The 25,077-nt window shown below is 34.6% G+C and overlaps 1 protein-coding gene across 48 annotated transcripts in view; it reads right to left on the bottom strand.

Annotated features, from left to right (window-relative positions):
* LOC102695388 (protein tyrosine phosphatase receptor type D) overlaps positions 1-22,214 on the bottom strand; it is a 650,800-nt gene extending 628,586 nt beyond the window's left edge. For 18 of the 48 annotated variants that reach the window (XM_069192221.1, XM_015345576.2, XM_069192240.1 and 15 more), the window contains exons 1-3: positions 22,069-22,214; positions 21,823-21,930; positions 21,647-21,683 (exon numbers count right to left, since the gene is read on the bottom strand). The gene's annotated coding sequence lies outside the window, so the exon portion shown is untranslated. The remainder of the gene's footprint in view (positions 1-21,646; positions 21,684-21,822; positions 21,931-22,068) is intronic. The other 30 variants (XM_069192246.1, XM_069192280.1, XM_069192297.1 and 27 more) reach the window with 7 other exon arrangements.
* Positions 22,215-25,077: the final 2,863 nt, after the last annotated feature.

Below are 25,077 nucleotides of genomic sequence, written 5' to 3'. Positions count from 1 at the left end.
TGTACTGCCCATAAAATACCATCATATGCAGAACAAAGATTGCTTGTCATTTCTTAAAAATCCATTACATTTTAAGAGATACTTTTACTATATAACTGTGGAGGAGTTTTATTCCTCAGTGAAAGATAAGAATTTTACAGTAATATGGCCTACCAGGTATTACAGGTCACAAACTAAGAAAGAAAAGAAAATGTCACAATATCAAGTAAAACAGTGGGAGTAACACTGAACCCAAACTTTAAACAATAAATTGATGACTGGTATTGAGAAGAATCCTATTAATAATATTTTTTTGATTTAGTGATTTTGAGTGTATACTGTACAAATAGAATATTGTAAGATAAATAAGAACGCTTTATTGGCCATATACAATTTCTTGTATTAGGAATTTGTCTTTTCGCATACCCCAACTTGTTCTCCATGAGACACACAGACAGGGAGAAAAGCTTGGGGTCAGAGCACAGGGTCATTTATACGGTGCCCCTGAAGCAGTTGGGGTTAAGGGCCTTGCTCAGGGCCCCAACAGAGTAGGATTCCTCTGCCGGCTGTGGGATTTGAACCAGCAACCTTCCAGCCACAGGCACAGATCCTTAGCCACAGAGTCACTGCACCACCCATATATTTTACATACATATATGTTATAAATATATGTCCACAATTAAACAAAAACAACAATTGGTACTACAATTATTATTATCTGAAGTTTTAATGCATCATGTTATAATTCAATTGTTTTGCACAATATGCTATTAAAATGGGGATCAGATGGACTGCATAAGCATCTCTTGAGGGTGTTGCTGTAATTGCAGTAATTTGCTTCTGAGTCCCAAGCCTGGTATGCTCACTTAATCAACACCTGCCTTCCATCCCCTGGTTCTGAGGCAGGAATGCATATTTCCTGCTTGCCACAAAATATTAGGTAAAACTGACAAATCAGCCGTCCCAAGCATGGCTTATCCTACTAGCTCAGCAACTCTAGCGACTGGTTCCCTATCCAGCCTTTTCCTTTCTCAGTCATGCACTGCAATCATAATGAAGCCATTCATCCTCCTGACGAGCTTTATGTTAACCCCCTTTTTTTCCTTCAGAGCAGTGACATGAAAAAAAAACTCTAAAATGCAACATACTGCAAAACATTGCACAATACTGGAAAGATCTCTATTTGAGGGATATTTATCCATTACTAGATACTGCATTTAATCATGCTCACAAGTCTAGTTATCTAGGACATGACTAATCTTGCAAAGAGTGGGTGAACATAGTCCACTACGTTCATCAGTGGGGTTACTGTGACTGACAGTGGCATTGTGGTGCTCTAAGACTCTTCCTATCTTTGTGTTCTACATGTGTTGTGTTCTGGGAAGCCATCTTCCCTAAAAAGACCTAACAACCTTCAAATTGCCAAGACAATACCAGAAAGAAAATAATTTAATCAATAGAGGATATCTAGTATCAGGCAACATTTTCTTCAATTTCTTCATTTACTTTCATAAACATCCAACACAAATAGGTCCAAACTGCAATCTATACTAAAGACAGATGAGTGCAACTACTATTATATTATTAGTATTTAGTGTGGGAATGGTTGTTGGATGGCAGACATTATTAAAAGACACACTGTATTACCAATGTGAACAATAAAGGTGTCAAAACACATTCAACATCTTTGATACAGTATAGTTATTTACTTAAGAAGGAGAAGAATGAAGATTAACAAAAACACGTTGGATACTATTTGCAATCCTTAAGCAAACACTTGCAATTGTACTGTGCTATGAATATAAAAGAACGCAACATTTGACAAGACTTTTTCAGTAGTTTATTTACGATTGTTTACTTGAGTTTTGACCTTTAAAAGTAGGGGACACCATGAAAGTAGTAATTACATTATGCATAATTAACTATACTACACTATTAAGCTTATCTGAAACCTATTCACTCAATCAATATTTTACAACTGCAAAACAATTGCTTCTTTTCATGCATAATGTCATAATGGTATAAAGTAATGAAGCCTAGCTATGAAACAGCCTCTAATTAAAAAGCAGTTGGAAAGCTCATACATTTTCTGACAATTGAACATTTTAGTTAGAATTATAATACAGATAGACTGTCAAGGTGTCTCGATCAACAGTCATTATGCTAGATAAATAAATTCAGATTAGTTAGTACAAGGCCTCTTTTTAAGTTCTATTTAGATCCAAAATACCACAATACTGTATGCCCTAAAAGTGTCATGTTTTGGGTGTCTAATTGTCCAGTGAAACAGGTTAACATAGTGTAGCATTCATAATTACATGTGTAGCAGTGAATCGTCCAAGGAAACTTTAAATATCAACTAGTCTCTAAAGCTTGTAATAGCAGAGAAATAGAAATTGTTTTATTGTTTTCAGACTTTTAGAATACTGGTTTATTTTCAAGAGAGTGCAAATTTTATGTGTGTAATGGATTTCTTGCCCATTAATACTGTGGTACGTATTAATGGGCATATTACCGTATATTAATGCATCTCTTTTAAATTATAAAAAAAATTAAATGTGCTTTTGTATGGTGATACAGTGAAAAATTAGAATGGGTGCAAGGAAACACAAGCAGAGGTTAGTTTCACACTGAAAAGTAAAAAAGAATCCAATGTTTCTGTGGAGCCTTCTACTAGTGTGTAAAAAAAATGATGCTACTTGCAGGGGCTCACTTGAAACATCAAAAAGCATTTTAGTCTGGAGAATAGGAATTTATGTGCACATTGGGCCGCCAAGAACACCTCCATCGGAGTCATGGTTTGTGTGCACAGGTAGAGTCAAAAGTGCAAGAAGAATGGCTATCTGATCACAACTCATTTCATTCAAGGTCTGGGAAGAACAGCATCCATTTCGCTTCCTCGCAGCAAAGAGTTATAAATCCTAATGACGCAAGTTTGTTAGGAGTGACAGTTGTTCTGCAACTCTAGATGTTAACACCCACTAAACAGACCCTGCAGCACTTCTCCAACAGTGCTGTTTGAATCTTTCCTAATTATTTCTGCTTATCAAGTAAGACATTTTCCAAAAGGTATTTAAGACGTTCTCATTTGCAATTAAAATGGTATTATCAGGAACACTTGGTCCAACCCTGGTCTTTCCCATTTTCTCCTAACTACTGTACAGACAGTATAGGAGTACAAAATCTAAGGTCAAAGCAGAGAGGGCTAGAGCTTTAGAACAACATAACTCATTATATTAAACCTGAATTGTAGTCCCCATCCAAGGGGATTATTCCTTGAATTTCTGTACCTTAGATATTCTTGAACCACTATTTGAATTAAACGTTCATGTTCCTGGTAGTTGGTTCACCCAGTTGAAACTGCTGAGCTGTTGCTGTCTTGAAAATGCAGCATCATAAAATCAATATTTTTGTTTTGACTTTAAAGTGCGTTGTAAACTTGTAAACAGGACTTCTATAAAAATTGATTGCTATATACAGTAGTAATTGCTACCTAGATACTTAGGAAATTGATTCTACTGCCTACCCAGCCACATTGTAAAGATGACATTGTATTTTTCCAATCACGTTATTGAAATATTTCAGTGAAACATTCCTAAAGAATTTTTATTAGAAGTTGTATGAACATATAGCTTACTCTGTCAGTATATTTTGTCAGTAAAACCGTGCATGCTATTTTGGCATTTATTGTAGTCAACTCAAAAGTAAAAACAAAAATGTTCTATTTATTTTGCCTAACATGCCTAACGGATGTTATCTGTTATACGTAATTGATGTGATTATTTTGTTATTTATGGGTTTACAAGAAATTACTGTGATCACAAGTAGTTGTCATTTCTTTGAACATGGCAATGATGTACAGGGGTTTCAGTTAAGTTTTACTTAAGTTATCACGTAACCTGATAAATTTGACACAAAAAGGCGAGTTATAAGCTACGTACCTAGTCCAGCAGAGAGTAATGTGCACTAAGGATTTCTATACTAACCGTGATCTTAAGAAAAAAAAATATTAATTAGGGTTTGCATGCCAAATGTAATATTTCTACACAACGAATTTGAGAATAATTTTCCAGTACTGGATATCATATTCAAAGTTGTATCCTGCCGACACTGGTTTATAGAAAAAATTAATTCAGAAAAAGAAACTGCTCTGAGCAAAGTGGAACTTGGCTATTAATGACAGAAATGCAATCTTAAATGCACATCAGAAGCCTCAATGCACACCCTACCTTGTCTCACAATTCAAGGAATGATTAATACAGGGGTGAAGAATTATTTACATTACATTCAGCTTTCAGTTTTTAAGCACAATTTAATATCACTGCAAGGATAATTTGCTTAGTTTATTTTTTATCAGCATCATCAGCAACATTATTCTGGATTCTGAACCATTTTGGACCATTCTGAACTAAGCGACAAATGAATTTTAAGGTAAAATGAAGGTTTCTAAAATATCACTGAACGCCTGTATTTTCTTGACAGCCAAACTAAAAATATTCTTTAATCAGAATTTTCACTTCTTGTCACTCTCTCATCCTAGGTAATAAACGAAGCTAGAGAATTCTGAAGTGTAACAAGGGAGTACATTGTTTTGAGACCTACACCAGATGTTTGAAATGAATTCGCTTCATATTTCTACATCTTGAAAGTATATAGGGGTTTTATTGTTGGCTTCTTTCCAAGTTATGTAGCCGTCATTACTGACTGTTGAGTTCTACACAAAATAATGATCTACAAATTTACAACAGATCCATGCAAATGTATCCAAATATCTGAAGGAACTACACTTTCAAAATGCTTGCTACCATGATCAAATCCACACTCTTGATTTTTTCAAGTCCAATGCATGTAAAAACATGACAAATACTTCTTTTTCATTAAGAAAAGTTACTTGCACAACTTCATAAATAACATAAATATTCAATTCATTTTTGAACAGTCTACAACTTTTTTTTCCTTCATTTTGACAGCTGCCAGGCTTTAAACATTAGGACAGAGATGAAATACCACAGGAGAAATAATTGTATGACAATCCCCTGTGTCTAGAACAATAATTTAGTACGAGCACAATTTCATTTCATAACAAATGATATAGAACCAATGAGGTCAGCTTGATCAATACATTATACTGTACAATGTTGTCAAAGAGCCAGCACAACCCCAAAGCATATAATTTTTAACCACTGAAGAGAACAACCATAACATTTAAAAGGCATTTTATTATGTGAAATGTAACAAATTACAATACAATACAAATAAATACCTTACAATTTTCAGTCTTTATCATTCTTAAGTATTAAACATTGTATAATTCTTTTTAGAATAATATATATTTTAGATTGGGATTATATTCCCCTAGTCAACCTAAATAAATACATTTTCTTCTTTTGGAGGGGAGATTGTCTAATGTTAAGGTAATCCAATCTATTAGGAACCTTTGAATCTCTTCCTTTTGCTATTGGAATTGTGATGTAAAGTACTATAGGTCATCTCAGGTTGTTTTGCTTTTCTGTTATTCGTTTTTATTTTTCTTGTAGTAAATGTATAATTCACATTAACCCAATAACCCTGATAGTCAAGCTTACACATCCACATAAAGTTAAAAACAAAAGTAAAATAAGGTTGACGTAGAAAAAAAGACCTTAATATTTAAATAAAAATGTCACATTTTCTGGAATTTTCTTATCAACAGTTTGAACTGACTTAGGCTGTGTGGAGGAAAGAATGCAGCACCAACTGATTGTAGAGGAAGTGTTCATCTCAATGTCACTGACATATGGAAACAAGTATCAACATTATATTATATGAGCAAAAACTTCTGTTGTTCTCTACAGTACATGCTGTAGCGTATTCAGAGGTTTAAAACTAATGGACATTTCCCAAAGGATCATGGATTACTGTATACTGTTTACTATAGTTTGTTACAGTATTCAGCAACAGCACTTTCAGATATCTCCATGCAATAGGCTTATACATCGTTCCCTTTGGCAGTATTAAACAATGCAAAAAAAAAAAATGTTTTATGTAATAACTATCAATCTAGCACACAGCAATGACCTTTTCCTGGAAAATTTCCTAGCAGCTACTGCTGAGAATGTAAATGGAGTTTGTTTAAATTAAAGTTTGTAAATTTAGCTTTGTTACACAGGTGAGCTATTACTGAGTTTGGTAGCTCAGTCATGAGTTAGGGTACCTGTAGATGCAGTATACCGTATATATTTATAAAGGATACATTCTAAGCCTTAGACAATGAAATGCTTTGTTACTTTAGTTAGTGGAGACAGAGCAGAAAACGTGTATAAAAAGTCTTGAAGGATTAGAGACCACCACACTCCTTTGAACCAGTGGAACAGAATACTTCAGTATATATTGGAGGCATTCTCACATTCACTCACGAATTCTACTGATTACATTCTATGAAACATTAACAAAATAAAACATTTGTGTTTAAATGACACCCCTCTTAATTGTGTCTCTGTGGCAATAAACCCTGATTCAGAGTTTAACAGTTTATGAAAAAATCCCCTTGTTTAATTTAGAAAAAGGTTACATTGTAGTACAGTGATGGAATAACGCGACAAATATTGTTATACAGGCTTGGATTTGTTTTTTGTGGCTCACTCGCATGAAGCACACAGATTTGTATTAGAGCACTTGTTAAAATAAGTAAAAATCGTGTGCAAACATGGTACAAGTATATTAAATCTAAATTAAATGTAATTAAATCTATTTAACTATGAGGGGATTTTCAATATATTTACCGTATCCCTTATTCCATTCAGAAATAATCATCCATAAAGCACTAGCCAATTGCGAACATTTGATTATGTGCACTAGTCATTCATTTTACCTACTGTATAAAATGCATCAAAATGAATTAGAAACTTCATTACCTTGTATAATTAATGTTTTTTTTTTCCTGTTCCCAATCAAAGGCTACTGGAGTATCAACGAACAGTGGTATTTAATCCCTGTAGATTCATTTGTCCATTCCAGTAAAAGAGCAATAAACAGAAGAACAACATTACCTCCTTTCCATCTTTCTGCCGGCAGCCAGGCTTTTACAGCCATAAAACATGGGAAATGGATGCTGGAGCTCTACCACCATAAACTCTAGAGTTGTTTACAGCTGTGGGGTAGCAGGTGCCAGCGCTAGCCTATAAGTTCATACACACTAAATGTTAGAGCCTGCCTAATGTGAAGAAACATCTTGTGGCTTTTTATCGAAAATATGTTTTATAAACCTCCGGGGACAGTTTATCACAAATTCATCCACTCCGCCGCAGATTGCCGTTTTAATGTTGAATCCCATATTTCAGTCAGCAGTTTGTCATATATTTGAGCATGCAGTGGGGGGGGGGAGAAAAACAGTGAATCATTATAACACTTTGTCAGCATGTAAGTTAAATTTGGATGTTAGCGTTTCTCAGCAGAGACACTCTTGTTGGATTGTGTGACAGCATACAGCAGAATGCTAATTTCTTTTTTTTAAGACTTCGCTGTGAAAAATAACATTTGCATCAGTGCAATTGCACGTCCTGTAAGACAATTTGATTTAGTCAAATACGAAAAAGATCTTTTGTGCAATTACACATTATCCACTATGCGAGACTTAATGTAAAATAAAATTTCAGTTCATTTCAATAAAGTTTCAGCTTTATTATTCTAGTTAATTAGCATAACTGAACCACATTTGTTCTAACCGTAACATCATATAGGCATACACAATGCACCTACAGTATCCTTTTTCAGTTACCCCTTTATCACTAGATAGTCACAGTGAGTCACTGTCTGTCCTGGAATGCACAGGGCACCAGACAATATACATCGTGGATGGAACTCCAGTATATCACAGGGCAAACCAAACTCACTTAATAATTTTCTTATTATGTAGAATCTGAATCCTAACAAACTGATTTGGTTTGTAATTTCACTTTTATAACCTTGTGGAGTATAACCAAACCATATTGACAAGAGTTTTAGAAATATACTGTTGTATAATGAAAAGGGTTACAAAATAGTTATGGAATAAGAGTTAATTGTTATATACTATGGATTTGATAAAAAAGGGCCTGTGTAATTCCATCTGTTAAGGAAAAATCTACGATAGTTTGAAAATTAAATTAAAACTGATAATTTGTTCATTAATAACAAAATAATAATGTTTGTATTTCCGCAGAAATATTTGAATTAAATTTAAGAACAGGACTTTAATGAAACACTAACACTGCACTAAATTACACCAATTTTAAGTATCAGTATAGACACCTTTATTAAAATGCATAGCCTAAGAAGAATCTATCATATTGTGACTCCTGGATATGCTAAATCCCATGTAAAAAGTAAATTAACTTTCAAGGGTAGAAATTATAGGACACAGTGTTCACTTATTAAGGCACAATGGAAATGTTGTTTTAAAAGTAAACCATAATGTTTTAGCAGGTCACAGAAAAGTAATTAGTGAAATTACTTCTATTTAACGAACTGAAGTACTAACAATCAAAGTGTTTACTATTACTACTAAAACACTAGTAAGCATTCAGATAAAGATATGGTGATATAAACACTAAAATCCAAATAATTTGTCATATAGGTAGTTCATTTATATAGTTAATTTGCAAACAGGTAGTTGAAGAGAAACCTCAAGTAAAAGAAAACAATGCACATGTTTTTTAAAAAAAGACAGGTCAAGTAAAGAATATTCACTAAGCAGGAGGCTACCAAAGCACAAAGTGTAAAAGCATCAAAGTCAAATCATTTAAAGAGGTCATCAAGTCCCCAGGCCAATGGTTATTAATACACAAAATGCATTTTAAACATCAGTCCCTTTGGGAAGAAAAACAAAACAAAGTGCCTATAATACAGAAAACTGCAAAGGCTGAGAAGGTCTGTGACTGTACCCTACTGTCCAATGGACCAAAAACCAGGTAAAAAAAATCACTTTCAATGAACAAAATAGCCAAACCAGCTACAGTCAACAAAGAGGCAAATCCATTCTGCTATGAGTCTGCTTTAGCTCTTTAGAGACTGTATACTGTACCTAATACTAGCTCAAAAGATTTACATATTGGCTAGCATCACTTCACACTACAGCATAACAATGATGTGAATAACATACCAATACAATTTCCAAAAAATAAAACTAAAAAACTGACTAAGCATTACAAGCAACTTATTTGAATTATGTTCAGAAAGAGGCTTAGTGAGAGGGTGTAGAGAAGTTCTTTGTCTGGACTACGGAAGTAACATGAAAGCACTCAAAAACCTACTGTAGCTTGCATGGAGAAGGGAGAATTTCACACAACAGCTAAGATGCCAAACACTCATCTAAATTAAGGTGGTCCAGTGCCTGGGTATCTATAGTGTAAAGCACCAGCATCTCAGAAAATGGGAGTTGTTGGTGAAGACAGTGATGGTCTAATGTCTGTTATTTAGAACTTGAGATGGAATGATAAACTGCAGCTGCACTAGCCCTGCAGTAACCCATTTAGGCCATCCTGATCTAAAGAAATAATCAGAAACAAATGGAAGGACTCTGCAATGTTAATGAATGCCTTAAGGTAGTGTGGCCATCTCTGATGACATTTTATCATATCAGTATAATACTGTATTAAGTGTTTATGCAAGTGCTATTCATTTACATTATCTACAGTATATATCCACTGATTTCTTTATTTCCATTACTGCATATTCTGACACTGAAAACTTAGTGTAATCATTGAAATAGTGTCATTAGAGAAATTTATTTAACTGGTAAAACAAGTAAAAATCTGACAATGTGAGATCTATAAGGTAAGGTGGATGTGATAACCGTTCAAAACAAGACTTCATGAACTTCAGTATAGTCCTGATGGTTTGTGCAGGAATAATGTAATGACAGATACCAACCAAAATCCTTTGACGTTGTGAAATGATAGAAGCAGAAGAGTATGGATGCTCATAAGAGCCATGTTGAGAAGTCTATGCTGTAAATACTGTAGATTCAGAAAATAGAGGTCTGTTTTATGACAAGAGATGGTTATGGGAAAGATGATTGCGAACAATTTACACTGGTTTAGCCCATGTATAAAAAAAAATGGGAGACATAATATCTTAAACTGAAACCTCCAAATTAAATTACAGTCCACAGAATTCCATCAAGCGAATGTACTATATACTGTACTCTATCTGATTAAACCATTTTAGTACTTTATTCATTAAATCAGTCTCAGAAAATAATCTGTACTAGTCTCCTCTGAAACTTTGTGGCAGTTAGCAATAGCAGAAGAATGACATTTCACACACTCCACTCTCACAGTAGGAATAAGTCTTTTTCTCCACAACAAACTTTTAAAAATTAAGTACACATACAGTAATTCAAACCTGAATGCACAGAGAACATTGTGAGATTTAATTGAACACAGTGCACCCTTGGTGAGTGAAAGTGACAGTGAATCCTTAAAAAGAGACAAGTTGAAAGATTCAGCAGACAAGAGGCCAAGTGATGAAATCAACTCTAACCAATCAGTCACACATTATTCTGGACTAGTTGTTTTACAAAAGCTTGATATGGTCATTTCATGAAAAAGGTGATACACAACAACATCATAGTTTGCTCAGGGTGAACAAGGTCATTAAATTTAACCCCACATTCCATTTAATAAGGTCTCTTGAGAATTGTGGCAGAATCTTAAAAAGACATCAGTTACTGTCGGAGATCACAGCACTTGTAATCCTCTGTAAGCTTATGTATAGACACACCATAGCAGATCCTCTAGCCTTGAAGGTTTTTCAATAAAATTCTGTGGGCATTTCAGTCCCTGAAAGTCACAATCAGCACCTATTTTAATCGGTCTCTTTTTGCATTTTCACATACGGTATGTAGGCTGACAAGACAGGCAGGAAATAATTAGATTTCTCTTCATTTCTGTATACAGTTCTGGGCAAAGTAAAAGCAAGTGAAAAAACAATATTGGGATTGACGGATTCAGATGAATGGGAGATTCACATGAATCTGAATGGAGAATAATGTTAACAATCAAAGAATGGATTGAAATAGTTTTAATGGTAAAAGACAGATATTGAAGACGCACGTCCTGAAGGTTATTCAAAGTCTGTACGATCATGAATCATATACCACCAGAGCAGACATTATTTTGCAATTCTGACCTAATTTTCCTTTACGTTTCTATAGATATATGTTATTTCTCTTTATTAAAAGTGCAGCAATGTGTGTTTGTACACACACATTGGGTTCATTGGTTTAAAGGCTAAAGCTGCCACCAAAAGAGATCTTTCAGAAAATGTCCAGAACCAAATTAACTACATCATATGCTCCCACAGCCCATTTTTAAAACAATTCAATTATTATACTATTCAATATTATATTATTGAATTTGGAGTTATGGGAATGCATATAATTTTACACTACCAATTTCCTATACTGTAAAAACATAAGCTTAAGCTATGATAAACTACTTAAATATTTTGCAATTAAATAAATAGTTTGAATCACTGATACTGTATGTACAGTACATTATACTGTACGATGGCTCTTCTGTCAAATCAATTTTTGGAATTTAGCTAGATCCTAACTTTTTTTCTCCTTATTTGTAAACACTTCTAACTTAAGAACGTAAGGAAGTTCATAAAGGAGAAGTGGCCATTTGGCCCACTTACTTTAGCTTCCTCGGTTTCTGGTAACTAATGTATCCGAGAATCTCTAACCGTTGTTCTCGAAATAGGCCAGGTTATACTGTAAGTGTTAACAACATGGCTACACAGACTCCCATGATTGTTTGTCTAGTAAAGTTCCGTTTTCCTCATCTAATTTTTAAATACACTACCAATAGTTTCCACTTTAGTTTTCTGGTTCATTATGTTTGTTCTGATTCATTGGATTGAGTTTGACAGTGCCTTTGAGGATTTTGATCAGGATTCTTAATCAGGTGACCTTGTAGTCTTTTCTGTTCAAGACTAAAGAGATTCAGTTATTTTATCCTTGTAGGGTAGAATATTCCTTTAAACTCGCTCTAGATTGATTCTAGTGTTGCTCGACAATATATATTTTTTGCAACAGAGTTACCAAAATTGTATAAAATATTCTAAATTAGGTCATGTTAGTGAATTGTATTTTAATATTTTATAATTTAGACCACTGCCCCTAACATTTTTCACAAAAGGCTAACAAGGGTAATGTTATTTATTTTTAATTTAAAATTAGTCTTTGCATATTATTCAAGATACCAATTCACCATTTTAATTAATCAATTGAAACTGTTAATCTCAGAAGAATTATAGTTTTGCGTACTGTAAACCTTTAATCTACTACAGACCACTAATAATTATATTGTTATATTGATGTTCTCAACAAGAGAATCAATGTGTTCTGTAGCAACAATGGGTCTTGTGGAAAAGGACAATGACATCAGAGACTGTCATTATATGTATGGTCTACAGGACAAGTTGGTTGCTGGACTGAGAGACAATTCATGATCACCATCTCTGACCAAAATTAATCTTGTACTTGGGTAAACATATGTACTTTCATAAAGCATGAAACTGCAATAACTGCTACTGCACAAATAAGGTGCACTGAACAATAAAAAGTTGTTTTAAATTGCTGGAGGCATTATGGATACTTAAAAGGTTCACAATACTGTACTTAACTCTGAATGGAAAAAAAAACATTTATCATTGTAACTTGCATGATTGAGTGCTTAATATATCATAGAAAATGACCAGTTTCATTAAGCAAATGTCATTCAGAAATCAAACATACAGTACAGTATATTTTGTTGCTGCTGAGCAAAAAAAACAACAGCAACAAAATAATCTATTGAAATCTTGCAAGATTTGACTTCAGAAACTGTTACACAAGTCTTCATTTAGGTAGCAGAGCAAAAAGAGTAAATTTACAAAGGAAGTCTTCTTTCAAAATTTATTGGGGCCTTTCCAGTTTTCTTTTCAATACTTTTCTCAGTTATGCAAGTATCAGCAGGCCGATTTAGTGACAATTAGGCTCAAAGTAACTAAAATAAACTACTTTTCAGTGTAAATATATTTCAGCGAAACATATATAAAATACCTAAGGCATGGTAATCAGCTATGGTTTATCAGATCAACTTCATAAAAGTAAAATATCCTTCCCAGGAAAGTATTTACCCCAAAAAAATGTAAATAGGTTTTAGTTAAATCATCATGATCAATCAGACAATGTGTATTGCTCATGAATGAAATGCATTTGTTCAGTTACAATTGAAATCTACTGTATACTTCATTTCAGGGAATACAAACTGGCACAATACACAGTAACTGTCACCACTCAACAAAAGCTGAAGGAACTGAAATGTTACAAGGCTAAATAAAAAAAGTAATTTGCAATACTCTTTATATTTATATATTTACTGTATACATGTATGTGTATTTAAAGCAACACTGAAGAGGTACAGTAGGAATTGGATGAAGTAAAATATGACATACAGTATTGTAATACAGTTAATATTTTTTTTTTTTCCTTTAAGTAACATACAGTACAATAATCACTGAGTGGAGATTTGATTTAAAAATGTACTGCTTTCAATAATCCCAAGGAATGGAATCTAAAGAAATAATTTTTAGGCAGCATTCTCAGCACAGGCACAGCTAAACTAAGGATTCAAGTCACTCGCAACAAAATCTTCAAGAATGTATGGCTGAGGCACCCTAGTCTGACTGGACTGTACATGTCATATCTGCAAGCTTGTGTCCAGCTTTGATCGCCTGCTTTTTGAGATCATCACATCCACCGTGTTCCGTTTCAGAATCCCTCATTGCTTCTCTCCAGGGGTTCAGATGTCATCACTCTTTACCTATTAGATGAATCAGTTCCCCCCCCAACTCTTTGCAAGGCCAGTCTTTCCTGGGAAGATAAAGATTTTACTCATTGATTCCGACAGAAAGATTGATTTACAGTTGGCTAAGGGATACTTCTGACCTTTGATATGATCACATTAGAACGTTTATTATAACAAAATTAAGCAATCAAAGGAGAAATCCATTAGGAAAGAGGAGCTTGGCTTACTGACTTCTTGATTCTGTTTTCACTGACAAATAACTTAAGATTCCCTTTCTTCTCTTTCTCCATCTGAACCTCCAGGGAAAATAAAATATATATTTTTAAATTGCACTTTGCCTAAAGGCTCTCTGTTAAATTTAATTTTCATCCCATATTGATTTTCCTATTCCAACGCATTAAATCCCAATGTTATCTATCATAGATTTATATGCTAGAAAGAAAACAAGCGATGCTGAATGACAAAGTACACCATAGATACTCTGTTATACTTTAAAGTGTTCATGGGGGAGAGGAATTAGCAATCCCACAGGCTCATTCCTTTGTCATTTTAGACAATACAAGATCACCTTGAACATGTAAAATAAATACAAAATGACCTCAGAAAAGTAGAAAATGTAATCTTTTTTTCTATGGAGACTGAAGTCCAGATGACTCCGATTGCAACTATAGCTAGATAAATTCATTTTAGAATTCAAACTGCACATATGTAGAGTGCTTCATACTTTTTATGCTAAAAATAAACCTACCAGCTGGGAAGCCTGAAAAAAAAAATCTCATTGTGCATGTACCACAATTATTTATCAAGTCACCCAAAAATAAACTTCTACAAGCACTAAGACCAGCTCATATTCCCAAAAACAGCATCCCACTTCAATGTAGCCTGTTTTCCTCGTTTCTTTCCCTTGTGTCAGCCTTAATGCGATATTCATGACGTCACCGTGGGAGTTATTTAAGAAGATATGGTTAAGCATTAATATAATAGATAATGGCACCTTAAGATATCAGACCATTTCCACCTTAAATTCTGACTGTGCTGACATCTGGCACCACTGTGCATCTAGGGTGAATGACTTTTGATGTCTCCTGCTAGCAACACACCTACAAAGTCGACAAAGCAGACAAAGGGAGCAGGGTTTTGACAGATCTTTGCCTTTACGCAGAATCATAAATAGCTGTTATGTAGAGGGAGTAGGAAAAGGGAGGCATTGTGGCATCAAATTGAGCAACTTAAAAAAAATACTTAAAAAATGATTTTTAGGATGATAAAACTGCCTACAGATGAAATCCCCTTTGGCAATTTTAAACTCCTCTATACCATTTGTTTGCCATCTAAGCCTTCACAGCATTCAGGAGACTGGGACTGATATAAGCTCTGCCAAGTATGGCCCTGTCTTGGAAAGCTGGTCTCCAGACCCCCTCATTGTTATTCATTCATGATGCTTCAAGATCTGTTCGGCACCCAGCTACAGCCCCACAGCAGGCTCAGAAAAGGGCTGGTGGGAGGGAGGAGGGTCTGTGGGAGCAGCAGCAGATTGTGCGAGAATTTCTGATAGCAGGGAAGGCAGGTGACTACGATTAATTGGCCTATTTATGGCATTGTTAATCACCACAGATACATTTATCAGTTTATTTTCAGAAACAAAGATTCTTTAATTTTTAGGTGGGTGGGGCAGAGTGCTTTGCAAGTTAGGTTATTTCATACAGTTAATTTGCATTGTATTACTTCATTTTTACTTTTTTTTTTGTCTGGTTTGTGGCCTATGACTCTGTCATTTTTCCCCACCAGCCTTCAACTCATTTTCCAAGCCATGCATCCAACATTTTTACTTAATTTTACTGCGTTCTGTATTCTGATTCTCTGATTAAATACGGCACGTAGCATAAATACTCAACTTTGCATCATTGTTTTTATTTTTTGGGTTGTCAATAGTACATTATCTGCCTCCACTCTTTGAAAATCACTTTATTCTCACTTTCCTATGAAATTAATATAATTTAATCCACACCAGCCTATTATGTCAAATCTAATTTTTCTCCTTTCACTGGGCCCTTTCAGTGATGTAGGCCACCCACTGATAAGCTTTTTTTTTAAAAAATAATTATTAATATGCCTTGCACAATCTGGTTCTTCATTGTTGTTTTTTATGTTGACAGCTTACAGACCTCCCATTTATCTGCATTTTAGCTGTAAATATTCATGCCCGAAGCTAGCAGAATCAAAAATGTGTAAGCTAGTATTCCTTCACAATAAAAAAAAAAAAACTGCTAGAAAAGCCAAAGTCTCATAATAAGAGTTTTATGGAAGACCAAAATATTTTGGTCTTTACAGTAAATGGCCCCATTAGAATATCTGTTTCAAACATTTTACTTCATTGTTCAGTTGACTTTTCCGGATTCTCAGATTTCCATCTACAATTTAAAATACAACGCCTGTTGTACATACATACAGTATGACTTTACGTGTCCTAGTCTTAATAATGAAATCACATCACCCTACAAGAGACTATCTCCCCCAATAATAAGGAAAGCTCTGTGAGCTATGTGCCTAATGAGACTTTAATTAATGATATGCAATTTTCCCTTTTCATTTCTTATTGATTGACTCTATGAGCACGTCCTCCTCAGTGTCACACTTTTATTTCAGTTCATCAGTCCCTTTATTAAAATGACTTGAGGTTCTAAAATCTTGCTTTATCATAAAACAGTCTTAAAATGACCAATTACTGTAAGAGATCACATCTAAATACCATTTATGTGTATATAAAGTACCACTGTTAATTTATATGTTCTTTGTCCTTACTTCATCAATTAGTATTATATTTAAGCACAGCACTGAAACTGTTAAGCTTAAAGTGATAATTTTATATGAATATAAATCAAAACAAATATTCCAATAGCACCATTTTATCTAAGCACATACAATGTTCATTGTGCATACTGTATATACATCACGTTTATGTAAGTTCATAACAGCTGTTCCACGGTTTCAGAAAATGTATTCCTGTCCATACCTCAGTGGCTTTAAAATAGCCTATAGGTAAAGTAAGGGTGTAAAGTCAGTACAAGTGGGTCATGTTAACTTCAGATCAACTCCAAGAGTCATGATTCTTATTGTTTGGATTAATCCATTATTCTCAGCATTTCATCTAACACTTATCCATAAAATGACAGCATAGACTTTTGTTTAGTTTTCAACTGCAGTGAATTGGTAAACTTTAATTTTAAGTCTAGCAAATGAAACCAAAGGGTTCACAGAGGGCCCACCCAACACTTGAGTGTGCACATCACAAATCATGCAAAAGTATGGATATTATACAAACATTGAGATATGCAACAGATTATCCAGAAATACTCTCCGTTTATGATTCATCCTAAAAAATAATGTCAATGATTGAAGTATTTCCTATGTGTGAACAATGTCAGACAGCTGATAACCACTACTGTGGTTGGCAGAAGGGCCCTTTCTGTAAATCATTACTCCCTACCCCACACGCAGTTTGATATCTTGATAAAGTTCTGTGACTAGCTTCCTAATGAGAATGAATGACTTGCAATATTCTGGGAGTGAACCACTTAGTCATTCCTAAAATTGAAAGGGAGATGACTCTAAGGTACAAGGTCACATACCACTGTCACAATTATTCTGTCTAATGAGATATCAGAAGCAATTCACAAGTTCAAAAATCCTTATAAGGGTAGCCTAGGGATAAAAAAAAAATGGAATCCTTACAGTAAAGTTGCGAGAGATGAGCAGCTTTGGCAACAGAGTGCCAGTATAAATGAAGTGCAATATCTCCTCTGTAAAATAGATAAATAAATAAAACATTTGCACTTTAAAGGAGTGGCACAGAGAAAGATTTTACTTTTATGTTGTCAAGGAGAAACGTTTTATTTAGGGATGAATCAAAATTTTCTGAAAGCATGTGTGCCAGGTGTATCTAATTATCAGTCACTTCATCCTCATTATAAAACTGCCCTTGGGAGGCCAGCATTCTGTGTGTTATAATGAGGTGCATGCAATAATAAGTGTGTTTAAGGAACGTTAGGATTTTAATAAGAGATTTATGCAATTTCAAATAGTCCTTAAAAACTGCCTTCTTCAATTGAAAGGCCCTTAAATACAAGTTTCTGACTTATGCCAAACATTTCAGTCCCTCCTTCCAGTGCAAGCAAACATGACTTTCTTGAGATATTATTGCAGTTTTTCTAAAAAAGTTTCTCTTTGACTTAACAACAAAAATATCACCAAAACCAATTTTCATATGACATTTCTGTGCGTGACTACCTACCTTTGTTGTGGCAATCCTTCACTCTCTCTTAGCAATGGCCTGATTATGTCATATATAGAATTTCAGAAACCGTAATTACACACCTTTGTCTCTGAAAAAATGATAAGGAAATAAAGCTGCTTTCAAACCACAAAAACGGTTTAAGAATGAACAATTGCATCACTTTTGAGTTCCAAAACTCTGATATTTTGGCTTCTAATATTAGATGTAGTTTCAGTCTGTTTATGAATCTCCCAACCTGAACACTGTCACAGCGATTTCACCTCCATGATACAACAGTGTCTATTGGATGTTGCAAAAGCTGATAGGAAACATGAAAAAAGATTCAAAAGCAGTTTCCCAGTTCCCCCCCAATCTGGACAGTAGAATATTGTTGAATTGTGGCAATTTATGAAAAGGACTGCTGTCTTTGCTACTGGGAAATAAACCAAAGGAACACCTGCCAGATTCATAGAGACTAATCCATGATAGCTTAAACAAGAATTTAGTACAGTTAATGTTAAAGTCATTTTTGTCCTTCTCCCTAAACTGACCAGCCCTTAGCCATTGGTCTCAAGGAAATCCCCACTCCACTCAGTCATTTGAGTTACAGTACAGTACATTAAGACTTGCACTACCATTAAAATACTGTTGCTTGGGATCACATAAATAAGGAGGATTCCACAGTATGATTTAACAGTTAAGCTAAGGGTGATACAATGTGTATGCAGCCCAACATTTATTGGTCTTCCAAGTATAACTAAAGAAATTTTAGAAATGTCACTTCAACTGTACTTTACAGAGTCCGTTTAAAGGCTGGAACTAAATCTGGAACATCAGTATCTTGGGAAGTACTCTATAACATTTTGTTACTTGAAACAAAATAAACACACACATAAAACCTGCAGTACAGTTGGAAACAAAGCACCGGCTTGAGAAGATTATCAGATGGAAGTTTTAGCACAGACAAGACTGCTCCACAAATAGCAAACACTCACAGTAAAGCTAAATTGAAGTAAATGAAAATATAATAACAAAAAATCAAAAGCAATTTTGAATGGAATCAAACTCACAATCAATTGTGAAATTGTAAAATCAAGCCACCTCCATTGAGGAGAGCAAAACTAGACGGTGGTGATTTTTTCTGTAGTTTAGGTAAAGTCTTTCTGAGCATTTCCTGGGAACTTCCTGTGCCATCTTTGAGGATCCCAAGGAGTATTCAGATCCTAGTTACAGAACCACTGATCTGCATTTTTATAGCTGACTGTCTTTTTGTAAAAGTTCTGATTCAGGCTCATAGAACAAAGAATGTACAGTACAGTATATAGAACTTTCATAGGTAATTAATAATGGGTCTTAAAAGCATCAATTTAAAAAAAAGTAGTGAAATGTCAGGAACATAAAAATAAACAGCTACTGTATGTAAAAATGCTTACATAGAGCTTTTCACTATGCTAAGGAGAAAAATAAACTGCTTCCCACTAGTAGAAATGTACTGTAACTAAAGCAATAGAGCCTTATTAGTGAATTTCTATCAGTAAGCACTGTCTTAAAGAGGCTTCCATCATTCATTTACAGAAATGCTTTCATTGAGTGGAACATATCCCCATTAAAGAAGAAGCATATCATTTTTAACCACCAAAGATTTAATTAGTGATTTTGTTTTCTTGCAAAACTTCAGTTGTTTATAATATTGTATGAAAGGTCTACTGATAGGTCCCATTTATTTTTGTAGTTGTAAACAAGCTAGCTCTGTTGCTGTATTTTAAAATACTTCTGTTTTTTAAAGTAAACGGAGCCATCTCTTTCAAGTCCTAGATTAGCATTTATTATCCACAAATGCACCTAATCCTTGAGGTAAAAACATGTATGCTAAAATCAAATTAATTTTCTTTGTAAGCTTAACAAAGATTCCTATCTGACAAATACAGTATCTTCATCACAAGGCCAGCTTGTTATATAGGTTACAGTTTCCATTTCCCTCGAGAATTACAGTACTGTACTCCAAAGGTTTTGCTAAAACATATTTGATGGAAAACAGTGTTTTCTCTAAAGTGTAAAGGGAAAACAGCTGCATAGAAACAAAACTAAAAAATAAAAAAATAAAAATAAATCACATAACGTGACTGGGAATTAGTATAGTATACTATGGTATAGTAATTAGAATTTAGCAGAGTTAACACACATGCAGAAACTATAGTTATAGCTGTTTTGAACTTAAAGGTCACAGTGTCAATAGCAGATAACATGTCTCATTAAATAATTAAATCATGATTATTTCAGAGAATCTCAAATTATAGTAAAGATTGCCACTATATACACACACACATTTGGCTTCATCAACAAGTGAGGTATGGTTATTGTAGACTTCAATCAGGTGAAAAGTGTCTCCTGTGGTGTGTGGTGTAAAAAGGAAATGTCCATTTCTGAGCTAAAGTGGCTCATTGAGCCAGAGCTCATCCTGGTTTCTGTCGCTTTAAGCAAATTAGGGAGCATGTGACTTCCCTGGATGGGATGCTGGTCCATCACATGGATACCCCCAGCAATGCTGGCTCCCGGTTATACTACTGGGTGGACTGGAGCAAATAGGGTACCTCTCTTAAGGTACAGGTACCTGTACAACAGCAGTGTCTGCAGCAGAGACTTGAACCCACAAACTGTCAACTATGAGTCCAAAGGATTACCTACTACACTACGTCACCACCTGGTGTGAGACATTGCCAAATCTAAGAATGTGAAAATGTGAAACAGTGAATTAAAAAAAATGCAATAGTTATAAGGAAACAGAAGGGGCCCCATGATTTTGCAACATTGTTTACATCTTCATCACATGAGTATACAGTAAGACACCCTCCCATGACTGAAACACAGGCTGTCAACTCACTTGGCTGGCCTGTCCAAGAGGACACACTGAGGCAAGTCCTAGAAAAGTTTCCCTACATCTACATTCTACAGTAAAGTGAAGGGCTAAAGCCTCTGGAGAAGACAAAACAACTTAAATTCAACCAAAATACTTCAGCTTTCAAAAACAAAAGCAATAGGATAGGAAAATAACAGGTTTAAGTCACAAAACTACTATTATTAAGTGCAAGACAAACCTACATTCTTTTCTTATTCCATCAGACTTGGCAATACATTTATTTTGCAGCATCAAAATAAAAAGGCTAAATTCAATTATGTTTTTTTTTTTCCAATTGTATGGACATTGAAAATAATGTATCCATTACAGAAATGGACTTTTTAGAGACAGCATATTCTATTAGTTACAGATTTACAGGAAAACATGACTATAAATATTTTATTAGATGGCATCATGATAATTAGCAGGCATTTTTATAAGAACATATTGCACCTCCAAGCCATTATCACCAACCACAATTTTAAATCAACGTTTCGAAAATGAGCCATGTATTTGCTGGATGTGGCTTAAAAATATCCCACCTCAGCAATTCCTTACAACTGAGCCAACACAAACTCATAATTGAATACTTCCCACAGTCAGTCTATGTAATGCCATTATATAGCACTAGGAACCACTGCAACTAAAAAACACAATGCAAGTACAACTCCAATAGCTACTTACTATACACCCAGTTAGATGGTTTCAAATGCCTTGGAAACTGGAATTTAACAACAAAAAAGGCAATGATAAGCAACTATTTAAGAATATACATAACAAAAACATATCAACACATACATTTATTCATGGAAACCAATATTTATATGACTTTACATAACACAATTGAAATGATTACTTACTAAGACATCCAGTATAAATCTCTTTGGAAATCCAGAGGAGTCTTATCTTTCTTCTCCCCAGTCAGAAACAGCAATGCTTTCTTATTCCAGACACAGGCCCCAAATGAACTGCAAAAGAGAATACATCACACAGGCACATCAGCCCCATTAATATATCTGGGGTTCCCCCCAAAAAGTGTAATTGTTTCAGAGAGAAGAAGTAAAATATGCATTCATTGTTAAGTTATCTGCAAGGGTAGTTGGTACCTGCTCTCTCTCTCTCTCTCTTGCTGTAGCTGGAGACAATGAGAGCGGTAATGAGAAAGACAGAAAAGTGAGAGCTAAGCTTTCTTTAGAGAGACAGTGCTGCTGTCAAATTGTACCACACACTGCTGCTGGCGATGTAAGGAGAGCGAGAGGCACAGCGAATGCGAGCAAGGGAGAGAGAGAGACCGAGCGAGAAATAGATGAGATGCTTTCACACACCTGCATTTCCTTAACGAGCCACTTGATGGCCGGCAGGAAGAGCATTTTTGCTGTTCCTTTCCCTTTGACACCGACGCTGTCGATGATTAGCAGAAGAATTAGTTGTTTCCAGATTGCTGTGTCAAGCTGCAATCCATTACAACTAGATTAGTTGCGCTGATAAAATGTAGAACACAGCACCTCGGTAGCATGTAGCTTCCGAAATGCTGACATTTAGCTGATTTTCAAGTTGCAAAAGTATTGAAGGTTCCAATCTTTGCGCTTGTTAGAAGAATGGAGAGAGAACCTGCTGGCATTAATACCTCCGGCAGCAGGGGAAACTTCATCTCAAGAAAATGACTGTTTTGCATATGTGAAAGTTTTTTTTTTCTAGTATTGTGAATGTATGTATTTGTTCTGCATTCGTGACGGCGCCACTGTGCTTACTGCTAACCAGTTAAATGCGAATAAGAAAATTAGGAGGGATGGTACCCGCAGTGTATTCTAACTACTGGATAACAAACCTGAAGATCCGCTTTCGGGCAGTACGTCTGAGATGGGTGTTTTTCAATTAAGCAAAGCCAGTTTGTGTACAGTATGTGTGTGTTTGGTGTACTGCAAAATAAGTGTAAAGCAAACACTTCATCACGAACTGTAAGATCGTAAGAATCACATCATCTGAATCGCGAAATCACGTTGTACTTGGTACAGTGTGGGCATTGTACATACGATTCAATTTGAAAAAGTGTTACTTTCGCTTACTGAATTCGTTTTTAACCGACTTTTTAAAACTGCATATCAGTCTTTTTATTTGATCCAGAAGGAAATTAATTCAATTTCAGTGAGGCTCGGCTACAAAAGTCGACCCTCACCGATCAATTTACAGACTGCCAATTTAAAGCTTTCACACAATCCTTGAGACAGAATAGTGTTTACATTTCAAAATATTCTTAAGGTAATTATTTTTGTGTATTGAGATGAGATTTTTACTAAAGAATTAATGATACAGGTTCCTTATTTAATTGTATAGCATCTTGTCAATTAGTATTTCGCCCTAGTTTGCTCAAATTACTCCTCTTTAGTTTGAGTAGCAGCAGAAAGTGATTATTTTTATATGATATGAAAGCGTGTTTGAATTATTATTATATAATAATTAAAAATATCAAAATAAGGAAAAGGCAAACACTACAATGAAACAGGGAAATACAGTATGTTAACATAGACGTTGTTTGGGGGGTAATTAAAAAATATTACTGTATTGTTTTGGTGTTTTAGAGTAAATAAGTGATAATGCCAATTCAGCAAATGTCTATATCTCACTTTAGCAATTTTTTAATTAATTTCTCCTTAGGAATAACTTTCAAAACTTGTACTTTCTGTGTCTGGAAATTGTGTAGTCAGGTGCCAATAGTGTTCAAGTAAATGTTGAAGTAATATAATATTTATTATAACTTGCATGTCTAACGAGGTCAGTTTCAAACTGACACCTTTTGAATATTATAATACATAGCACCAAATTCTGCAAGCATTGCATTTTTAGTTGAAGTAAAGCAATTAACCTGTTATAGAAGCAGAAGAAAGCTCCAGTTTCAAGATGATGCATAATTTGAGGAAGAAGGCTCCAATGGCAGAGAAGTGATGTAATTCTCCATTGTGCATGATGTAACACTATGGTAAGCCTCAAGTGCTCTGTGACAGCTACTGTAATTTATTCATTAACAGAGTAGGTAACTATTGTAATTTTGTCATGCAATTCAAAGCAATATAACCAATAGACAAACATTATTTGTTGTTATCAAAGTAACACAGAAAGTCAACAGTCAAGTAAAGTATATACAGTAAGATAACATAAAAAATAGATTAGTAGATTCAAAATATGAAAATCAAGTTAAAGGAACAAGAGAGGGGCAAAGCCTCATAAATATGATTACATTTTTATATCCAGTACAGAATAAAGGTATTAACGGAAAAAAAAAATGCGAAATGCAAGTTTTAACCAGCCTAATCAAACATGACTAGAACTTATGTCATACTTTGGTCGATTGAATTGATTCAATGTCTCATTATTATAGAGTACTTTGAGACAGTCGCTTTGCTGTTCCTTCTTTTAACTTACCTCTTACAAAAATGGGTATATGGAAAAAAAAAGCTGTAAATTGGGTGTGAATTTCATCAGTTGTCTCACTGAATAAATTTGATAGCTTTGCTTTATTTGCTGCTATCACAAGCATGCTCCAAACAAGGGATGAAATTGCTTCCAACCTGTCATTGTTATCACCTATCTGGGCTATATATCTTTCAGTTTTCTTTTATGTATTTATTTGAATAGTTTTCCTGAAGAATGTTATGTACAGTATGGAAGTCTAGAATGAGATTCACGTATTTTTTGGAAGTGTTGCACATACAGTAGGTGTTCTAAATGTTATATTTCTTCCTGGCGTTACTGGGAATATATATGGAAGGAATAGCTGTAATTTTCTAAAAATTTGAAGTTGAAAAACTGCTCCTATCTAATTTCTTTTCTGTGTCACTGAATTATGAAAGTAGGAGGCAACATATAAGCAGTGAGTGGACAATAGAGTTGGACAGCTCCTGCCTGATACCGTTTTAATTTCTAGAACACTTTAAAAGAGATTTTTAAAGTTGAAACTTATCACAATGCAAAATCACCTCAATATGAAGAGGGAAATGTGTTTCTGTGTTCTTTTTTAAACACGTGTCAAGAACATTGAAGTCATCAATTTCAAATTCCACTTTTGTGGTATGGAAATAGGTGTGGTGAAGTCTGGTGTGGCTGAGGGTTTCAACTTC

The sequence above is a fragment of the Lepisosteus oculatus genome, chromosome 1 (genome assembly GCF_040954835.1).
Source record: "Lepisosteus oculatus isolate fLepOcu1 chromosome 1, fLepOcu1.hap2, whole genome shotgun sequence".
Taxonomy (NCBI): Eukaryota; Metazoa; Chordata; class Actinopteri; order Semionotiformes; family Lepisosteidae; genus Lepisosteus; species Lepisosteus oculatus.
The sequence above is the reverse complement of the archived record's forward strand: the minus strand, read 5'-3'. Positions and strand labels throughout refer to the sequence as shown.